Here is a 21709-nt window from a genome sequence, read left to right on the forward strand (position 1 = left end):
GACCTTATCTTATCTCATCACATTCCATCTTATCTCAAATATCTAAACACTATTAACATAAACACTTCAATTTCAAATTTTTAATTTTTTCATATAATTATTACGATTTTCTCAAATTTCAAAACAAAACATAAAAGAATAATTTAACTTTTCAAATTTCCAGACGAAAATAATTTTAAAAAATTATATTCTAATAATATCTTAATTTTATAATATTTTTATTCAACTTTTTATCTCTCTTTTTCCAAAACTCCATAAAACATCCAAACTCAAACAATTTTACTACTATTCACAAACTATTTTACTATTATTCACAAATTTCTCATCTCCACTTTCAAATGAGGCCTTACTAAAATCTACTTGTTGTATTTATCTCTCTTTGAATTGTAAAAGTTGTTTAGGTAACAAAATTATAAGGAATCCTTATCCAAATCTCAGGGTAAGGGGCTATGTAATTATACCAGCTTAGGGTTGTAATCGAGTCAAACCGAACTGGTTCTTCTGCGGCGATATATCGTCGGAAATGTCTAAAAATCGCTAGAAATGGCATTTTCGTTTACCATTAAATCGTTGAGAAAAGTCAATTGCAACGATATATCGCTGCAATAGATTACATGGACGAAAAAAATTATTTTCGACGAATTTTACTCACCAGAAATGATTTTTCATAAAATAAAAAAAATGCACAAAACATATATGAACTATGCCCAAGCTATACTTTATATTAGAGGCCCTTATATATAATATATGTACATATAACTGTAAGATATAATTAATGTCCATAGGGAAGTTAATGTAATTGCTCATCATTTGACAAAGTTTGCTCTTAGCTGTCAGGAAGACTGTATACTTATTGAGGACTATCTTCCATGTATCTAGCATTTGCTTTAATGAATGAAATAACTATTTAAAAAAAAAAAATTAATTCACCTAAATAGTGCAGCAACCCTTCACATTGATTGTTGTTTTAATACTACATACACGCGCGCGCGCGCACAGACACACATATGCATATGAATGAAATGAGAGATTTTGCTGGAAACTAATATAAGCTCACTACCTATTTATTATTTATAAGCAAAGGCCAAGTTTTAAGGTAGGAATTATTAAAGTTGAAACAAAAAGTCCTCACAACCAATTTTCAAAGCAATTTTTTTTTCCTTAAGTAATCACTATACATAGTGTGATTCAATGAAGCTCATGGGCTTGATTAAGTAGTCTTTTGTGATATATATATATATATATAAGCGTATGTAGATCATGATGGAGTACTGGGGTAATTTAATTATGAATGTATAGTTTCTTCTTGTTTTTGTGGTCCAAACTCTGTAACATCATTTGGTTAGAATATGAATGCGAAGCTGAAGTGGCTACTGATATTTTCCCAATTACTAACCTATTTGTATATATATATATTATGTATATTAGATATAATATATGTATATAGATATAATATTTGTATATATAACTGTAAGATATAGTTAATTTACCTAAATAGTGCAGCAAATAGAAAACTATACCCAAGCATGCATGATACATCTACAGAGAAATGAATTAAAGCCAAAGAAGAGTATCAAGAAATCAACCAGTCTTGAATTCAAAATTCTATGCATAGACTGCCAAAGAATAAAACAAAAGATTACAATCTAATTTGAGAAAGTTCTCACATATACCTGTCTTGGAAGAACCTTATTATGAGCAATTAACTTTCTAAGCTGTGGAAAAAGGTATGGAGTCTTAATGAGGATTTGAAAAGAAAAACAAAATTGAAACAGAATGTGACATACTTTGATTGCATTGGCAGGCTGTAAAATAGTTGGTATCAAGATTTTCAGAAGCTAACTTAGGGAACCCTTTGGCAGTACATGTACACGTCCATGTGCTCTCATTTCCTCCAGCATCTACATTGGACGGTAATGTATGCAGTTAGTGTTGCATATCAAAGTGATCGCAACTTCCCTATGGTACATGTTCTAAATAGAACATTAGCATTAAATGCATAAACAAAAAATGATTATAAATCAGATAGTAAAACAATTGTTGGAATGCAAAGCAAAGGCTTTTGCTAAACAAATTTGATAAACTAGAAATGTGCAAGGATTCCATGAAACGTGTTTTTTTTTTCTAGGTATTCCACTGGAGCATATTATCCAAACTTTGCAAATGGTCTGCAACTGATACCTCCTTACAATGGGATGAACAAAACAACTATGGCATATAATCTTCGAGGGCAAGTCCCTGCACCACACATCATACCAAAGTGTATTGCTTATTTCAACTCATAATTCATAAAAGGTTCAAGTCAAAAGTAAAGGAAAAATAAAACTGAATTATTAGTTACAAGCATTGAACTTTGTCAAGAATGAACTATTATGCAAACGTACTTTTCATTTTTCACCTTCTTTCCAGGTAAGTGTGCTGCCGCTGGTAGAAGTTTCTAAGAACACATATATATATGAAATTCTATATATAAATTAACCAAGAGGCAATGTGTGTTTGTGTGTGTGTGTGTGTGTGTGTGTGTGAGAGAGAGAGAGAGAGAGAGAGAGAGAGTGTTCAGCAGCTGTTTAACATGCCAGTCAAAGCTTCTATATGCTTTTTACCGTAAAAGTAGTAGCATACCTGGAATGCAATTACAGGATGTGGAACAGCTGGATTTAACAGCATAACTATGATTTCCTTGATATGTATAAGAATATTTACATGTCCATTTGTTTATGCCAGAAATATCAGAAAGTTCGTCTGCAGCCAAATATTCAACTTGAGACAAAATCTTCATAGCTTTTATTCGTAGATGTCACGTATTACTAAGAAGTGAGCATTCACTTCTGCAGAACTCTTCTGCAGAACAGTTGTCTGAAGAAGTGAAATAACTGGTTCAGATCTAGATATCCAAAACTTTGGATCGCATATTAATTGCTTAGGGAGAGGAGCATCGAAGAAGTACTGTTGTTTAATGTTTTCTTAGTTTAGCAAGAATGTCTTGGAGTAAACCTTGGTCAAAATAAGAATCTGCAATTGTAAACCAGGTTCTTTTCTCCAGATTTATTTACCTAATTATGTAGATCATAATTAACACGATTATGATAAGGGCTAATTTCCTAGTTTCTTTTTTCCTGTTGAAAAGGACAAGTGTACCTTCGGGTGTTTGTCATCATGCTTTCAATGTTTATCAGTTGCAGCCTCCCAATGAAAAAGAAAAGACCAACTTTATTCCTTGCAGCAAATTTCATTGTGAAGCCTGATCTTTCCCTATAATGGCCAGTATGGATTCTTTATAATTACAAGCCACATGAATGTTTTTATTGTTTGTTGCCATCCCAGTACTATAGAAAATGTCAATGTGCACGGAAAACAAATAATAATTCAAGAAATGGGTTTGATAACCTGAAGCAAGATATATAGAAATACATGCATATGAGATTATAGTTCTTGAAGAGCCAAAAGATACAATGAGAGTACCCCAATGTGATCCTAAGTAAGATATTTGTCAGTTATTAACATATTATTTCCCTATATATGGACTGTAAATTGCAAATTATATTATATTTTCAACTTTATTCTGGCCTGTAGAGCATCATTCATGTACTCTTTGACTGTGACTAGCCTAGCAGCCAGTTGTTCCATAGGTTCTGTCGGCGAATCCCGCAACGTATAGTTTGGCTGCACCTTTCTATGAACAGACGTCATGATCTACAATTTTCTATCCACAAGTTGTATATATTATTCATAGTTGGAGTGGGATTGATACAGCATATCCTGCTTGTGCACCTTGTGGCTAGAAACTTTAAAGGAATTTTTTAGCCTCACTTTCTATTTTGGATGTAGGTTAATGGATATATATATATATATATATATATATATATCTTGTTCCTTATTGGCATGAATTTTAATTAAACGTGATGTTAAAACGTTGCCCTAGCTAATTGACTAATGGTCTATTAAAAACTGAACATATCATAGTAATTGATTCCTTATTTTCTTCATTAATTGCCTTTTTCTTTTTGGGCATGACACTCGATCGTCATAATTGATTAATGTTTACCTATATATGGTTGACTTCCACAAGTATTATCATTGTGCGTAGGCTGTAGAGTTTGTGGCTATGCAGCAGGATGGCGACCTTTGGGCAGAATTAATAAAGCAATGTCTTCATATTCATGTGGCTTAAAAGTAGGTATGAACATTTAGTTGAATCTTGTTGGCTGTGATAATTGTGTTGAGAAAATGAAACAGGTCTAGACATTGAATCTTGTTGTTAAAATGCTAAATTTACTTTTGATGGTCTTTTTTGTAGTTCTGTTTCTTTTATGCCCCACGGCTTACATGTATTTTGGTGCAGTGCATATTCTGAATCGGAAGCTCCTCAGGCATGTAAACGTAAATTAAAAAGTACTTCCACTGCCTAAATATTATTTGTTTGGATGGGACAAAACAATACATGCTAAATCGGAAGTTGCTTTATGAAGGAAAATATTCCTCTGGAAGAAGTTGATCTTGAGCATCTTAAATGTACAAGGGAGGGTTTGGCATCTGATTCACTTCAAGAACAACTGGATTTATTTGGATACAACAAACTTGAGGAGAAAAAGGTTAGAAAACAATATTTTGGGTTTTAATCTTTCCCCTCAATTTTTATTTTTCCATTATTTCTTGCTTTGTCTCCCTCATTGATTGGTTCTTCTACTCTTCTATCCTATTCTAAGAAAGCAAGCTATTGAAGTTTTTAGGCATTATGTGGAATCCATTATCATGGGTCATGGAAGCTGCAACTATCATAGCCATTGGTGATGTTGTATCTTCAGCTTTTTTAGAGATGCATTGTCTAAGCTACAGGCCCAACTCGAGTTTTAGAGATGCATTAATTGTTTTAGAGGTGCATTAGTCGTTAAATATGACATCGTTGCATGTTTATTTGTCAAATGCAAGTACATAAAACTCATTGCATGTTTAGCACTAGTGCATGTTTATAGGTATCTACATTCTAGATGTACAAGTACAAGTACATACAACTAATTTTGTGGTTTGGGATTGTATTTGGATTAATGAGAGAGTTGTACATGATGTGTGGTCGTATTTTACAAATTTTTTTTTGAATTTTTAGAAGACTTTTTCTGGTGATATACTCCACCACAAATATATATTTCCTACAATACATATTGACGGTAATAATATTTTCTCGCACAAATAAATCGCCACAAATACTATTTCCTGCTAGAAAAATTGCGGGAAATAGTATTCCCGGCAGTGTTAACTATGGATTAGCGCACTTTTTTCGACTTTATTCAACACGTATTTTGGTGGAATATATCATCGCAAATAAACAATTATTTCCAAAATATTTTAAAAATCTCTACAACAATGTTTTTTGGAAACTTTAATAGCAGTCATCGCCTGACGCATAAAATTCTCCAAAAATACTTATTTGCAGTGATTTTTAAACTTTTTTCAATGATTTTAAGTCGCTGAAAAAAAAACCCATTTTTCTTCTAGTGTGAGTTCAAAATCTTACATGTGAATGGTTACTTACACCAACAAAATCCTCCATCACAAGCACACTCGTAAAACTCTTATGGCACAAAGCTTAAATGCAAAGAAAAATTATGCCCAACAAATCTTACAAAACCGAGAGGATATGCGAGCAGAAAGTCAACATTATACGAGTAGAAATCAACATTATAGCACAAAATCAACAATCAACAATCTTATGGCACATTAAGCAAAAGAGGATATGAGAGTGGTCGTATACAAAACTGACATTTGTCGATCGCCTGCTGCATGCATGCACCACTATTCGACGCACCACCTTTTGCTACAAGACATTAATCTATTACAAGATCCAGCGTTAGCACAAGCTACATCGCACGTCGGTGGCTTGAATGAAAGGACAAAGGCTTGAAGGGGCAAGGGAGAGGGGTGTGAGTTAGGGCAATGGAGGGAGTGCAGGATAGGGTTAAGGGCTACTCATTACGCACCATTTTACACACACCCAAATTGGAATCACTATATATCGTTTCACACACACTCAAATTCGAATGAATCCATCTCGCCTAGAGCCTCCTTTTAATGAAACGAAACATTTTATAATCTTATCATGTGGCTATATCCACGTAAGATGTGCGTCGGACCTAGCTCCACGTACGTCCGGGGACAACATTTAGAATTTTCCAATTTAGATTGGACGCTATGTCAATGTTAGTTAATTCTACGATAGAAAATAATAATTCGATACTTTACTAATTATCATTTAGAAACAACTTAATTAATTGATGTCATATATAAAACATACACGGACAATGTTTTAAAGAATACAAGATGACTAGTTAGAATGCTACCTCGTAAAAAGGTAAAAATAAAAAATTAATATTAAAAATAAACTAATTAAAAGTAAAAATGAACTAATTAAAAATCAAGAAAATAAAGTTTTAGGGTGTGCATGCCCGGCATACTCATTTTGAGAAAAAGTTAGGTCTAGTATTATTAAAAAAATAATTTTTTTTATGTAAATCTTATATTTACTCACTTTTTTAAAATAAATGAGTGAGACTTACACATCATAAAACTGTAATATCATTTCTCTTAAAATTTCATAGAATTCTCGTTCAAGCTCTACCATTACAAAATATTATTTGTGATAGACTTTTATTGAAAAAGTTTTAAGAATAAGAGACATTAGTGTAAATATGAAGTTTATGCATGATAGTATACACAATTAGGGACATTCTTTTCTTTTCTTTTCTTTTTAGAAAGTCAGGGATGTCTTAGATTTCGTCTAGGATGATGCAAACGTGAATGGTGAGAAAGTGGTAAAAAATAAATAAATAAATAAAGAGAGACGAATATGTAATTGAAAACTATATATATATATATATTATATAGACAAAGGTATTAATTAGAAAATTACCCTAGAATATGAAATCCTTGTCGAGAGACATGAGAGAAACCCTAGTCAAAAACTTTTTTGTTTTTTTATTTTTAAGGCCACGTGATCTCTGAGAATTTGGACTTGGGAGCTGATCCCCTTTTTTTCTGTTTCTTAGCTTTCTCTCTCTCTTTCCTTTTTCTTTTTCTTTTTTTATTTATTTATTATCAAAATCTTTTGGGGCCTGACCCTCTTCCCCAACTTTTACATTATATTTCTTAAAAAAATAAATAAATAATTATTCTAATTCATAGTAAATATATATATATATATATTATATATGGAATATCGTATTTTTGCTTTCTCTATTTCTTTTATCTCCCCTTTTTTTTCGATCCTCTTTTGATCTCCTTTTGTCCGTAAATCATTTTCCGTCAATCAGGTAATTAAAGTTCGAAAGCAAAAAGCTAATTAAGATTCACTTGGTCGTTCGTAGTCATTAGTCTAGTTTGTTTTTATAAATGAGATAAGATAAATTAATATTAAAATTAAAAGTTAAATAAAATATTATTATAATATATTTTTTTAATATTATTTTTATTTTAAAATTTAAAAAAATTGAATTATTTATGGATATTGGATACTCATCATGTAATTGATGATTTGGTTAGATTTCATGTGTGAACGCATTACTAAATAACTCAAGAAATGCATATAAAAAGCAAGTCATGGGTGCATCTGAAGTAGTTTTTAGATTTGTCATGATCGATCATGTTGATGCATGGGGACAAGATGATGATCATATTACATATATAATATCATTTACAAAGGCAGGAATATATATATATTATCCATGCGCGTACGGATGACATTTGAGTATCTTTTTTCTTTTCTCCCTTGTTCTACAAGAACTAATGATTTAGGTTTAAGGAATAGATCAAACTGCTAGCTGCAAGTCAATAATATTGTTATATGTCATGATCATGTATGTATGACGTTTATCAAAGTACTGTGGTTTAATAGGGAAATGGAGGAAAAGGTGGAGATCTAAAAACAGTAATATCTAACTAGCTAGCTATGTAGGTACAATATCGCAAGCTCTAGAGATCAAGTGGTTCAGATTTCTTTCTTTCAAGTGGTTTTCCCTTCCTATGTCACTTTCAAATGTTCTAATCCAGGAAGAGGCCACTTCGATTTGCACCCTCAGTACGTACAAGAAAGCAATGGACCCACGCACACAGTATATATATTTATATATATATATATATATATATATATATATATATACCTAGCTCAAAGATTCAAAGTGGCTGATTTGGTTATATAAAATTTAATAATCTCATTTTATTTCATCTTATTTTATATTATTTTAAACTTCTACATATATAAAATATAATAAAAAGTTTAACTTTCAAATCTTAAAATAAAAATAATATTAAAAATTTATATTAAAATAATATTTTATCTAACTTTCAACAAAAATCTCATCTGAATTGCATAACCAAATCAGATGAAATGTCCTTTATCACTGAATCTAGATCTCCATAATTGTATGGAAAAAAAAAACCTTCAAAACCATAAGGCGGTACCCCAAATGCAGTATCTTAAGCACAATATTTTCTAGGTCTGCGTGTTAATTTGCTCTACTATTTTAGTAAAGTTGATCTCTAATGATGGATAGAATTTAGATTAATTATGACGGCTAGTTTCAACAGATGATTAACACAGAAAACACGAGATTTGTACAAATCACAGAGAAAAATTTGAATAATATTGATTAATAGTAAAATTCGAAATTATTTTATGAAACACACAGGGCTACAAGCCAGACTTAAATAGCTACAAAATTCAAAATTATGAAGATTTTTCTAAAAATGAAAAAATCTAAATTATTGTATGAGAAATTAATCCATAAATAAACAAGAATTTTACCAAAAATTTGGTCAAAATCAAAATCAGAGTCATTTCCAAACTTGAAACCAAATATTTACTAACAAAGCAAGAGTGAACATAAATATATGATTTGAAGGAAAATAACTAATATTGCCCTTAATCCAAGAAAGATATTAATTTTTTTCTTACATATTTGTATATATTCATCTTCTTATAAGAAGTAATGCTGAAGAAATATTCCTTCATTTGTTGGTCTTTTGGCTTCTTTATCGTTATATATATATATATAGCCTATAATCTTTATATTTTCTTCGCGATGTAACAAATGATCCCAAAAGCTAGCAGTTGTAGTACTAATGATAGTTATCCAAAAGATGTGGAAAAATAATCCAACAGTACTGTTTTTTGGATATCACAAAGGCACTCAACACTAGTACTGTCTGTGTTAAGTGTGGCAGGATCTTTTAAGTGTACGTACTGTAAGGAAGATTATCTAGGGTAATTTCTGTATCTTCGACGACGTTATTATATCAATCATTGAACGACACCGATTTTTATTACAAATGAAGGTATCAGAAAATGTTCATGTTTCATGTGATTCCTTCTTTTCTTTAAAATAAAAATAAAAATTTGTGGTTCCAGCGCCTTCTTTAGTTTTGACTTCTTACGAAGGAGATTGTGAAGTACTTAATTAACCCTATTAATCGTGTTGCATGTGGACATGAATCAAGCGCATCAACAATGCCAGTACGTAAGCACGCTTTCCCAGACGTACGTGACTGTTACATTGAGGTGAAAAAAATCTGAGCTTTAGCAGTTTAGAGAGAAAGAAAGCGATGGGTATACTGATTGGCCCAGTTCTTTGAATTTTGAAGACTCGTGACGGTACAGAATCACATGCCCAGTTCCAATCAGACCTGTCTCTGCAATTAATAATTTATTGTCTTATTGACACTGCAATTAATGTCTGCGACAATGGATCAGCTCTTTTATGGATACGTATAAAGCCATGAACGTAGAAGTTCATGGAAAGCTCTTGGTCTGAGAGCTAACTTCTAACCACCGGCCTTTTTCACCCGGAGATCTGCCAGACCTGGTCTAAAAAATTTAGAAATTAGCACAAAGAAGGAAATTTTTAATGGGAATAATGAGTAAGAAAGTTTGTATGGTTTATATTTATAAGACATGGTAAAAAATATTGGTTCAAAAGTTCGTAAAGTAATCTACTTTTTGCTCTCTGGTTTTCTACCGATGATTGTTCTTGCAAAGCTGCAGTTTCGAGAGAATGAACCTCAAGCGAAACCTCTGGTTGCTTTCAGATGCTCAGACATCTCGAGGCTTAAATTATATACCCCATATTTGGAGAGAATCATTATATAAGCTAAAGTTGTGCTTGATTTTAGCTTTGAAGTAATTTTTTTTTTTGAAAAAAACAGACCCCAGTTGTTACAGCTCATGATGAATAAAGAATGGAGAAAGAAAAGATCGATCAAGTCAAATTTATGGATACCCGTCACATGATGGAAACATCTTGGGATAGATCATATAAATTATCAACAGCATGAGCTGGACCACGTGATTTTAAGGTGTCAGTATCCTGTTGTCTTTTTAGGAATAAAGAATATTATTCAAATATTATCAATACCATGCATGCATGCCTTGTCATGCAGTTCTTTGATTGCAGATAATGGTGAAGTTATGCATGCATGGCTTATATATATATGTACAGTAGTACCATTACAGCACCCCCTTGCCTGTTTTTAACTGAGCGCTTAATTACAAGTTCGAGTTCAGCATCAATAAGATTGCTTTGCAAGATAGTCTAGTACGTACCTCCATCCTTTTAAGATTGTGACATTCCTGTCAATTAGTTTCGTATCGAGGTTGCTTCCAGGAAGCTCGTACTTCTCTGGAACCAGACAAAGAGGTACTCAGAAATGGTACAGCCCTGCACAATTTGAGGACCCACGCACACACAGGTACGTAATTGCTAGCTAGTCAGCATTATTAATACAGGAGAGAAAGTTATATATGTATATTAAGTGGCGTGGTTTCCGGCCAATACATTGCAAGGGTTGTGAAAAATCAGAAGACAAACAGCTCAATATTGCCAATTCTGTCCTGACGTTTCCTTTTTTGTTATCAATATTGCCATTTGATTCCTTTGGTGAGTACTGAAAACTGCAAATTTCACACCTCAGAAGGGTGGTAAAAAGAGTGCAGATCAGCCCAATATATGTATATATATATATATATATATATATATATATATATCTAGGCTACAAAAAAAAAGGGATATTTGTAACTTTTTTTGTTACAAAAATGACTATTTGTAAAGAAAACATACGCATTCTAGTTAAAAAATAATCATTTTATTAGAAATAACTGATCGCAAATAAGTAGTTTTATTGTAATGCGCATGCGCTAATGATCTGCATTGGATTATGGAACAACAAATAATAATTGTGGAATCCAATGATCTTTTTAAGTCATAAACACATGGAATTAATTTCGGAGAAAATGAAGATTGAAGATGCAAATGAATGCTATATCATTCAATTAAAATCTTCCTCTGTACTGTTCCCCGTCACTTTTTTCATGTTAATTTCTTCCTTGTTGGTGCCTTCAGAGCAATTAACAGATGGAGATATTTCTATGCATGGGACCTGAACTGTGGCCACAAAGAATCAATATGCGCCCAACCAGTCATATCTAAAGTTCAAATTTATGAACTATACAGCCAAAAAGAAATTGTTGTATGGTCGCTTTTTAAATTCCCGAAGCTCGCTCTATTTCTTCATATATATAAATATATACATATATATATATATATTTATATATTATGTGACAACGTGGAGTGCATGACCTCAATACTCGACAAATTAAAAAGTTACTCCGGATGTATATTGAGGAACAAAATAAGGAAAATTATGAAACAAGATGTATACAAAAGATAGAAAGAGATTCGGCTAAGTCCACGCTGTGAAATATCAGCAATTTCATTCCATTCTTCTCTTTTAAAGTTTTATATATAAAACACATGTTGATGCATTTTTCCAACAGTCGAAACCCAACAATATGGTTGAATGACCCACCATGATGGATTGGAAATTGATACAGTACTCCGATGCTCATCTATGAATCAAACGATATATATAAAGCATATAAACTGTAAATAATGAGTGAGAGACACATAAATTTACATAGTTCGGCATAAAAGTCTTTGTCTATAGTTTGTTTGGGGGCAAAATGTACTATATTGGGTGATTTTATAGTCTCTCATGACCTCTCATAACTCTCGATATAATGGAGAAAAATAGGATTCTAGAGAGGTCGAAGAAAATGCCTCACTTTCTGAGGGAGAGTCTCTCGAGATGGTAAAAGTTTTTCCTTGGAGAGATATCCGCTCCTCCACGTTCATAAGAGTCTTTCTTTTATAGAGGTCTCATTCCTTGTTTGGAGTACCTGAATCTTATTTTTCTTATATCACTTTCATCGATCAACTTTCCTTTTAACCTTGGTAATGGGTTTCCAATGGGTTGTATCCTAGTTCATTTAATATCCAATAGATGCCCTTAATTCTTAAGTTCGGTTTGTCCAACAAGAAAGTCTTGAAAATCATCAATATAAGAGTCAATCATTGTAGAGGTAGTCTACAAAAACTATTGAAAAATAAAGTCTGGGGACTTGCCCTTGATTTTCTATTGTTGTACGATGCAAGGAATATCTACAAGTGCGAACCTTGAGGAGACTTATAAATTTCTTGTAAAGGCCTCTGAGGATAAGCCTATAAATTCCTTGTAAAGGCCTTTAAGGATGGGCCAGAAAGATATTTTTTGTGCGAGCGTATAATTGTTATCTATTTATGATAGTTTATTGTTTGTGATCTAAGAGCACGAAAAGCGCGTTTTCCATATTTGGTGATTGTTTTTGTTTTCTTTAGTGCTAACAAACTTATTGCCTCTTGAGGCGATTTAACATTAGTGTTGTTTTGCCATAACGTTTGAATTTGTTTGCTTTAACCCACGCTAAGTGGTCAAGGAGCGCATCAAATCCCTAGGTCCATCTTTGGCAGTTGTTGAGCTTGTTGAGTTGTTCTCGATGACAACCCACACAAGTTAGTAATGGAGCTAGGAGGCTCATCCCAGAGGTAACCCACTGGCGGCGGTTGTAGTGGGAGGTTTGCTCAACCGCTATGGTCGCCAAGGTGTTAGCCTTGGTCGCCGAACCTCAACCTACATGTTACTAGCTTTGGTTGTTGTGGCGGGAGACTTGCCCCACCATGCCAAAGCTTAGCTTGCATGTTGCTTGGCTTGACTGTTCGGGTGCGCGATGATCACCAAGGCGTCTATTATCATTGCACGCCGAAGCTCAACTTGCATTTTCCTAAGCTTGGCTCTCTTGGTATGTGATTGTTTGAGGATATTATGTCCTCTATTGATGCCCGAAGAGACCCAAGACTCGTTTGTTTTCACAAACTATCTCATCTCATCTAATTTTTATAACTTTCTCAAACTCCTACACAAAATACAATAAACAATTCAATTTTTTCAAATTCTAAAATAAAAATTATATTAAAAAATTATATTCTAATAATATTTTACTCAACTTTCTACCCCCCAGGCTAGGTCGGTGGCACAAGATCTGGTAGAGGCCTAGCCTCACATTGAGTATGCCCCTTCGCCTGTCCAAGGATTCGCCGATGCAAGGTCACGTCGAATGAGCTCATTTGCTCTGCCAACCACTTCTCAACTCGGGATGCCACTTACTGCTACAGTAGCAATCGAGTAATAATCACCCCATATGGAAGGTTGTCGGTGGAGATCACGTTGGCCTCGTAGCAGATCCTCGAAAATATCCACAATAGTAAGTCAATTAGGTCTCCACGTGCCAAGCGTGGAAGGAACTGGGCATGAGTTCGACTGAAGGTGGCCTATATGGCCCAAGATCTACGTTTGTTGCAACTATGAGTTGTAACATATGAAAAATAGTAGCAGCGTGATCTGGTGGAAGGAGTTCTTCTCTCAAATGAGGTGCGGTATCTCCTCATGAGAGTAAAGAAGTCCTTGTCTCAGTCACTATCCTGAGGCTGAGTCCCTTCGCCATCCGACGGGTCTACATCTATGCTTGTCGGATCAACCTTAGTAGAGCCAGCAGATGATCCAGATGTCCCAATATCTGGTGCGTCCTCGGCCTAATCCATAGTAGTGGATGACTCAAATACTCGAGGGATCTCGAGTAGGTCGGTGAAGTCATCTGCTGATACCTCGAACTAAACACCCCATACATATACGGTGTGAGTATCTGCATCCTATGGCGTGTCCTACATCTGCATGTAAAATTCGCTGACCATGGATGGGCATATCTTCCCCCACAATGTGCATATGTTGGTCCACATTCAGGTGTCGAAGTGGGACCTCAAACTTCTCACCTCTCGGGTCAGACAGTCGAACTCGTCGATCTTGATCTCGCATTCAGCCATAATTGTTTGAATGCTGACCCATGATGTGTGTGAGGTTCCTTCCCTAGCTACCCCATTTTGATGTTGTGAACTGATGAGATATATCCTGCCAAAACAGAAAAAAGAAATAAATTCATATGGCGTATTTTATGGCATGTATAGTAGAGTGATACTTGGGATTATATATGGCGTATTTTATGCTTGGGATCAAAATTCATAAAGTATGACATTTTTTAGGGACAAGTAATTAATGACTAAATCATTTAGATGCTACTTAATTAATTTGTAACTATTAATAGTTAAAGTGTTGTAGGAGCAAGAAGAGAATCCTAATTAATTTTATGCTCATATCGCTACACAAATCATCTTGACTTATCTCATCTAACTATGACAATTTTTTCAAACTCCTATACAAAATACAATAAACAATTCAACATTTTCAAATCTTAAAATAAAAATAATATTAAAAAAAGAATATTTTAATAATATTTTATTCAATTTTTAACTTTAGATCTGATCTAATCTGTGTAACCAAATGAGGCTGTTGTACGTAAATGATATCCGCATGCAGTAGAGTGAAATTTTATTCTTGTATTTGTTGATCAACCAAAGGATGAAATAAATGAACAGATGCTAATGAAGTTGTCATTATCAAAATATTTTAGAAGTAGCCACATCGATGAAAATATTTTATCAAAATATTAATTGTTTGCATCATCGAATGTAATTAAACCTCCATGAATTTAACGAACTGATTAGAATATATTTTTGATTAAATTATTTTTTATGATTTGATCAAAATAAAATAGTACTTTTGGCATTAAGAGACATGAGTTTTTATGCCCACATGTATCGAGAATTTCATTATATATATATATTTATATATATATGATCGCTCAAATTTCTTAGTCTTGTTAAGGTTATGTAGTAAGGTGAAGAATGATATATAAATATATATATATATATATATATATATATATATATGCAGCCTTATCGTATAAAGGTTTGCGTTTACTATTAAAACTAGTTAAATTGTCATTCATCAAATTAAAATAAACTTATTTCATAGTAATAAAGTAGTCAATTTCCTTTGTTATAGGAACCATTTATACTATATGATGCCCGCCAATTAGTTTGCAAATTTATAAAGTCCCTCTATTGATCGACTAAAACAGGTTCCCATCAATGATATATAAAATTTCACAATGAGAAATACTTTAGTTACAAAAAGATTACACAAAAGTAAATCTACAAAATGACGTAATTTGATGTGGTATGTTAGATTATAAAATTACTTTTATTGTAAAGTAGATCTAACAGATCATTATATGAAAATAAATCAGTTTGAAAGTTTAATTTTATGTAATATTTTTTGTATATGTAGTACTTCTGTTCCACAATTAGGACATGATTTTTACATATGGATTTATTGAGAACATTATTGTTAAATGTCCTTAAATATCTTATTGTGAGAAAGAATACTAAGAGACAGAGAGTAATTACTCGTGAAAATTTAACGAAAATTTAAAATGATTGAATGTGGACGTAAGGCCGCTTGACTAGTTGACTAGTGATCTACAAAATAATTAAAGTCATGTGGAGCATATATGAGCATCTTTAGATCATCCTTTGGTGATAGATTTCTCTCTAATTGAGATATATATATATATATAATGTTCTATCTAATAGCTAGATATCTTTGAAATATTATTGTTAGAATATAAATACAAAATTGGACCCGGAAGGCTAAATATTGCATGCATTGGTATATAGTTCATTCATAAAAAAAAAAAAAAAACGATTGCTCGTAAAGTGCCTCATTTAAAGATAATGCATCATGCATTAAAATTCATGAAGTAGTCGCAGCATCCAAAATATAATTAGCGCCACCATTCCCTTTTTTTTTTTTTTTTCTTTCTTTCTTTCTGTGAGTAGGAGCATGTAATATTGAGTAAAATTATGTCTATATAAAGTTCTCGTTAAGAAAACTTATGGCACATGTGGTGATCAAGTGGGAGAATTTAAGTTATGCTCTTATATTGAGAGACTAATGTGGTATTCTAAGGTATTCTATAAATAATAGTTAAAAATTATGATAGAATATTGAATAATAATAAATAATAATAAAAAGTAGGTAAAAAATAATAAAAAAATAATAATGAGATATTATCAGAATATCTAAAAATACCTGAATACGTACCCAAACTAGGTCTAATGTGGCCCATATATAATATTGATCATTTGAATGTTGGATCGCTAATGATCCCACAAACTATGATAATATATATGTTTAAGTTAAAATGATTGGTTTTCTTGTAAGGAGGAAACCCATAAAATATTTAGAGAAATATTTTTGTTACGTTCAAACTAATTTTATCATAAATTGATACGTCTTGATATATGTGATATACAGGTCAAATTTTAAAGTTATTAATTTTATTGTAAAATAAATTTAACGTATTACATGAATTATTTACATCAATTTATGAGTTTATTTTTATGAAATCTCTTTATAACTAAAGCTGATCTTCTAAAATATTTTTTTGAACATATGATAATGGGTGATAGATTATAAAGACAACTACGAATGAAAGGTTGTATCCTTTAGTGGTAAGTGTTGTACCCTTGATTGAAGGGTATGAGTACTCTTAGGAAAATGATAAAATCGAAAGGGTCGTCCTTACCTATCATAGTTGATCATGAGCGTGTGCATGTACTCCAATCTGGATGGAGACGAATTAGGATGCTGTAAATATTATTTTAACGCTATGTTTAAATAGTAAAAATATTTCATCTCATATTATCTTAACTCATCTAATTATTATTATAAATTTTTTAAAATTTTTATATAAAATATAATAAATAATTCAATTATTTAAATTCTTAAATAATAATAAAATTATTTAATAATATTTTATTTAATTTTTAATTTTTATCTATAATTATTCCTCTGATCTTACTGTTAAAAGAGAATATAAAAAAGGAAACTGTTAAGAAACTGCACGCAGTATTTACAATAATATTGATCAATAGGGTTAATTGTTAGGTCTTTTCTATGAGGGGAAAGACTAGGCCGTACGGTTACGGATTGTTCTTATTTGTTTGCTTGCTGGGACACAAAAAACTAAAGTCCGTCGTCGTTTCATCCTTTACGAAATGACTGCACGGGGAGGATGGGACAAGAGACTTGAACAGTACTGTCCCCCTTCATCCAGAATCAGGACCTAATTGAGTGATGGTATGCTGCCGACAGCACTGATTATCGGGCGTGGTAAAATTATTTTTTCTTATTAAATTGAAAAAATAAAATAAAAGAGCATACAAACATTATTCCTCATAATAACCAACACAAATATATATATTTTTTTAGTATTTAATTTTATTTGTTCATATTATATTCTATTGTCTTGGATATAGAGGAATAATTGGGGTCAAGAAAAAACAAATAATATTACATAGTAGATCAATGAGATCAGGAAGAGAAGGGGAGAAAGCTGGCAAAGCTTCGAGGACTGGGATTGCTTAAAAAATATTCAAGGGCTTGGATTTTTATGGGGGGATCACTGTGAAAGTGGCATTAATTAAAATTTTATTATTATTATTTTTCATTCAAACATTTGGAGAGGGCGATCAACCCTCCCACTCTCCCTCACACTATAAGAAAATTGTTTATTTGCGATTAGTTATTTTCAATGAAATCATAATTTTTAGTTAAAATGAATTTATTTTTACCGTAAATAATCATTTTTATCGTAAAAAAATAGTTACAAATACTTATTTTTTTTTGTAGTGTCATGTCTTCCTAGCTCAGAGATTTCATAGCTTATATGTTAGGACTGATGGCCGAATTAACTACATGATGATCAGTAAAAACAGGCATATTAATGTTACTTTTAGAGAAAACCTTTGGAGTTCATGCATGATACATGATTTGAAATACTTCTAAATGTGGTAGATTAACTTTGTTTGATCATAAAACCTTGAGACACACTTTGACAAATATTATAAAATACAAATAAGCTGTATTAATATAGTTGATGTTTCTTACAACACCGAGATATTTATATAACATTTATACAAATCCAAAAACTAACATTTGTTTTTCATTTTACACCCTACATTAGTAAAAGTTTATCTTGCACCCACTAATTATCTATATTCTTAATTTGCACCATTTATTCGGATCATTTGATCAATTATATGTTACGAAAAATATGATTAGTTATATGTTACGAAAATGACCATTTTTTTATTAAAATGAGTCTATTCTCGTCACAAATAATCATTCTCGTTACAATTAATTTATCACAAATACTTATTTTTCTTATAGTGAATTAAGATTGTGTTATATATGTGACTAATTTTTTCGTATATCTTGAAATAGATCAAGATCTCAACCAAATTAGATGCAAAATAAAAAAAAAGGAGTCGTTTTGTTTAATTTGTGGGTGAAAAGGGCAACTTTTCATATTTTATAATGTTATAATATTATAACTAAAAGGTATAGATCCATGTGTATATGATTATTATATACCCATTATCAACTATATCCTTTCCACCTTGTTTGAAGTCAATCGGAGCATCAAACAAATTCCACTTTTTGCTTAGATATAATGCAGGCAAGAGTGATTCTTCTGCTTTTCAAAAAAAAAAAAAAAAAAAGAGTGATTCTTCACCTCTCCAAATTTCTCTGGCTGTGGCAATTCCAGATTTTTCATTAAGGAACATATGGAAACCAACTAGAATGTATAGATCGACAGTAAAACAATGCATGTGCTGTGTCTAGCTCTTCACTTCCCTTGCCTATAAAACAACAAAATCCCTCAATATTAACATGTCTTTTGAGCAGATTAATCTGCTTTGATGGTAACCCCTCTCTTCAGCTCTCCAGCAAAAACCTCTATTTTATTTGGAACTTTCATTTAACAGCACAATATGTGGGTATATAATTCCTTGCGTATAACTATAAACAAACATCTACGTACGTACTATACACGTACAACCATTTACATGTCCCACCACTCATGATCAGTCATTGTCTGCATAATATATACAAATCGGCCATTTAAATCACTTGTCTCTCTACTTGTCTACCGATCGATGATCTGCACTAGTCGTAGTACTCTGTCCGTTCCATGCATGCATGTTTTCCTTCTGAACTCATGACCGAAAGCTGTGGGGCACCTTAAAGTGGAAGAAAAGGGTCACGATTTTGATACCTCGAAGAAAACTCTTACATGATTTACACGAGGAGTTACTGCTAATTAATTTTTCCAAACCTAAACTAGTTAGACCCCTAACATCGTCATGGATCTACAGTTTGTAGACCCATAACAACGACAGTGCTGTGGATCTCAATTTATGTGCATGGCTCTTCAATCAACGATTTGGGACTTTCGAAAATATCTTTCATGTAGCTTGGTAAGGAAATTCTGAGGATATGCAAGCTAATTGCAACAATAGCCCTATGAGTTTCTGGTGTGAAAGGCATTGTATGTGTGTGTATGTGTGGGGAGAGAGAGAGAGAGAGAGAGAGAGAGAGACCTTGAGCAGAGATCATCTCCTTCTCAACATTGGCCAGCAGTTCACTAAAAGTCCAAGCTTCTCAGGGTTGGTGGAGACCAAAAAGATAATGATCACCAATTATTGAATAAGACTTAAGAGGATCCTTAGAGCAGTTGTTGGAAGACGATTCAATAATTAAACTTAGTGCAGGACTCAATAATTAGACTTAGTGCAGGATTCTAGTAACATAGTAGAATTTGATGTAAACTTAAACTCTTTGTGTTCTTTGTTATATACATAATAGACGATACCTCTACAATGATTTAGTGTGGAGCATTATTTTACTTATAGCACCAGCAAATTCTTCATGGCATCAGAGCCATAAGACTGACATCAAATCACTCTCTTCCAACCATGTCTTCCTTTGTTTCTTTCAATAGCCCTTCTATATATATATTGCTCCTGTTCTTCCTCCCCCCTCTAATCTCAATCACTTTCTTTCTATTAAACTTACAAAAGACAATTATTTACTTTGGAAGGCTTAGATTATACCCTATCTCCACGGGCAACAACTCCATGGTTATGTTGATGGCAGTGTTGTTCCACCACCTCAATTTTTACTGTCTACTTCTATGGATGCTTCCTTGGCCCCTACTCTTAATCCAGGCTATACACAATGGTATCAACGTGATCAAGTCATCCTTAGCCTCCTTGTTTCTTCTTTCTCTGAAAGTATCCTTACTCATATGGTTGGCCTCACCACAGCTCATGACGTTTGGGTTGCTTTGGAGCGTATGTTTTCTTCCCGGGCCCGCATGTGTCACTCGTATCAGATACCAGCTCGCTACCCTTAAAAAGGGTGATGCAACAATTTCTGACTACTTTCAGAAGGCTAAATACCTCTAGGACGTGCGCCATGCTATTGGCAAATCCTTGGAAGACTGTGAGCTAGTCTCCTATATACTAGCTGGACTTGATTTGACTTATGATCCCTTAGTGAATTCAGTGACCACTCGTGTTGATTCTATGTCTCTTGGTGAAATTTGTGGTCATCTTCTTAATTACGAAGCTCGGTTGGAACACTAGAACTCTGCTATGGAGGTTGTTGTTGTTGCTATGAATATTGCTGCTCGCTCTAGTTCTGGACGTGGATGTGGCTTGTCTAGTCATAATGGTCATTCTCATGGCCGTGGTCGTGGCCACCACCACTCTAGCTATATTTCTGACTCTTTGTAAACAAGGTCATTCTGCACTTACCTGTTGGCATCGTTTTGATCATGCATTTTAGAGTCAATAATCATACCGATAGCAGTAAGCTTCTGCCTTTTTCACCACTCCGCCAACCTCCTTAGATCCTAGTTGGTATGTTGACATCAACACCACACATCATCTCACAAGTGACCTTCAGAACTTGAACTTGACTTCTGAGCCATATCATGGACAAGACAAGATTCACATTGGTGATGACACAAGTTTGAATATTGCTAATGTTGTAATCTCTCATTTATCTCTTGATCATACTTCCTTTTATTAAAGAATGTGCTACATGTGCCACTATTCGAAAGAATTTACTTTCGATTAATAGATTAACTTTTGACAATCATGTATTTATTGAATTTCATGAATCCTCCTACAAGGCAAGCCTAAAGATGGACTTTTTTAGCTGGCCCATGCTTCTTCTTGCACCACTTCAGCTTAAGCTCATATGTCCACTCGTGTCCCACTTCAAACTTAGCATGTTCATCTTGGACATCCGTCCTTCCGTCTAGTTAAATCTATTGTCTCTTAGTTTTCTTTACCAGTATTGTCTACTAAATTTGCGCCGGTCTGTGGTGCTTGTCAACAAGGCAAAAGCCATCAACAACCATTTTTTATGTCAACGTTTGTCTCCAAGGCACCATTGGATCTTTTTTATTTTTTTTATTTATGTTTGGGGTCCTGCCCCGTGTTTATCTAGTCTAGGCAATAAGTATTATGTAATTTTCGTT

The 21709-nt window shown here is 33.0% G+C and overlaps 1 non-coding gene across 1 annotated transcript; it reads left to right on the top strand.

The window, feature by feature from the left end:
• The first annotated feature begins 20651 nt into the window (after window positions 1-20651).
• On the top strand, window positions 20652-20790 carry LOC118343922. Its single transcript, XR_004797709.1, has one exon. It is a non-coding gene; the product is annotated as a small nucleolar RNA Z247 (small nucleolar RNA).
• The last annotated feature ends 919 nt before the right edge of the window (window positions 20791-21709 follow it).

The sequence above is a fragment of the Juglans regia genome, chromosome 11, assembly GCF_001411555.2.
Source record: "Juglans regia cultivar Chandler chromosome 11, Walnut 2.0, whole genome shotgun sequence".
In the NCBI taxonomy this organism is placed as follows: Eukaryota; Viridiplantae; Streptophyta; class Magnoliopsida; order Fagales; family Juglandaceae; genus Juglans; species Juglans regia.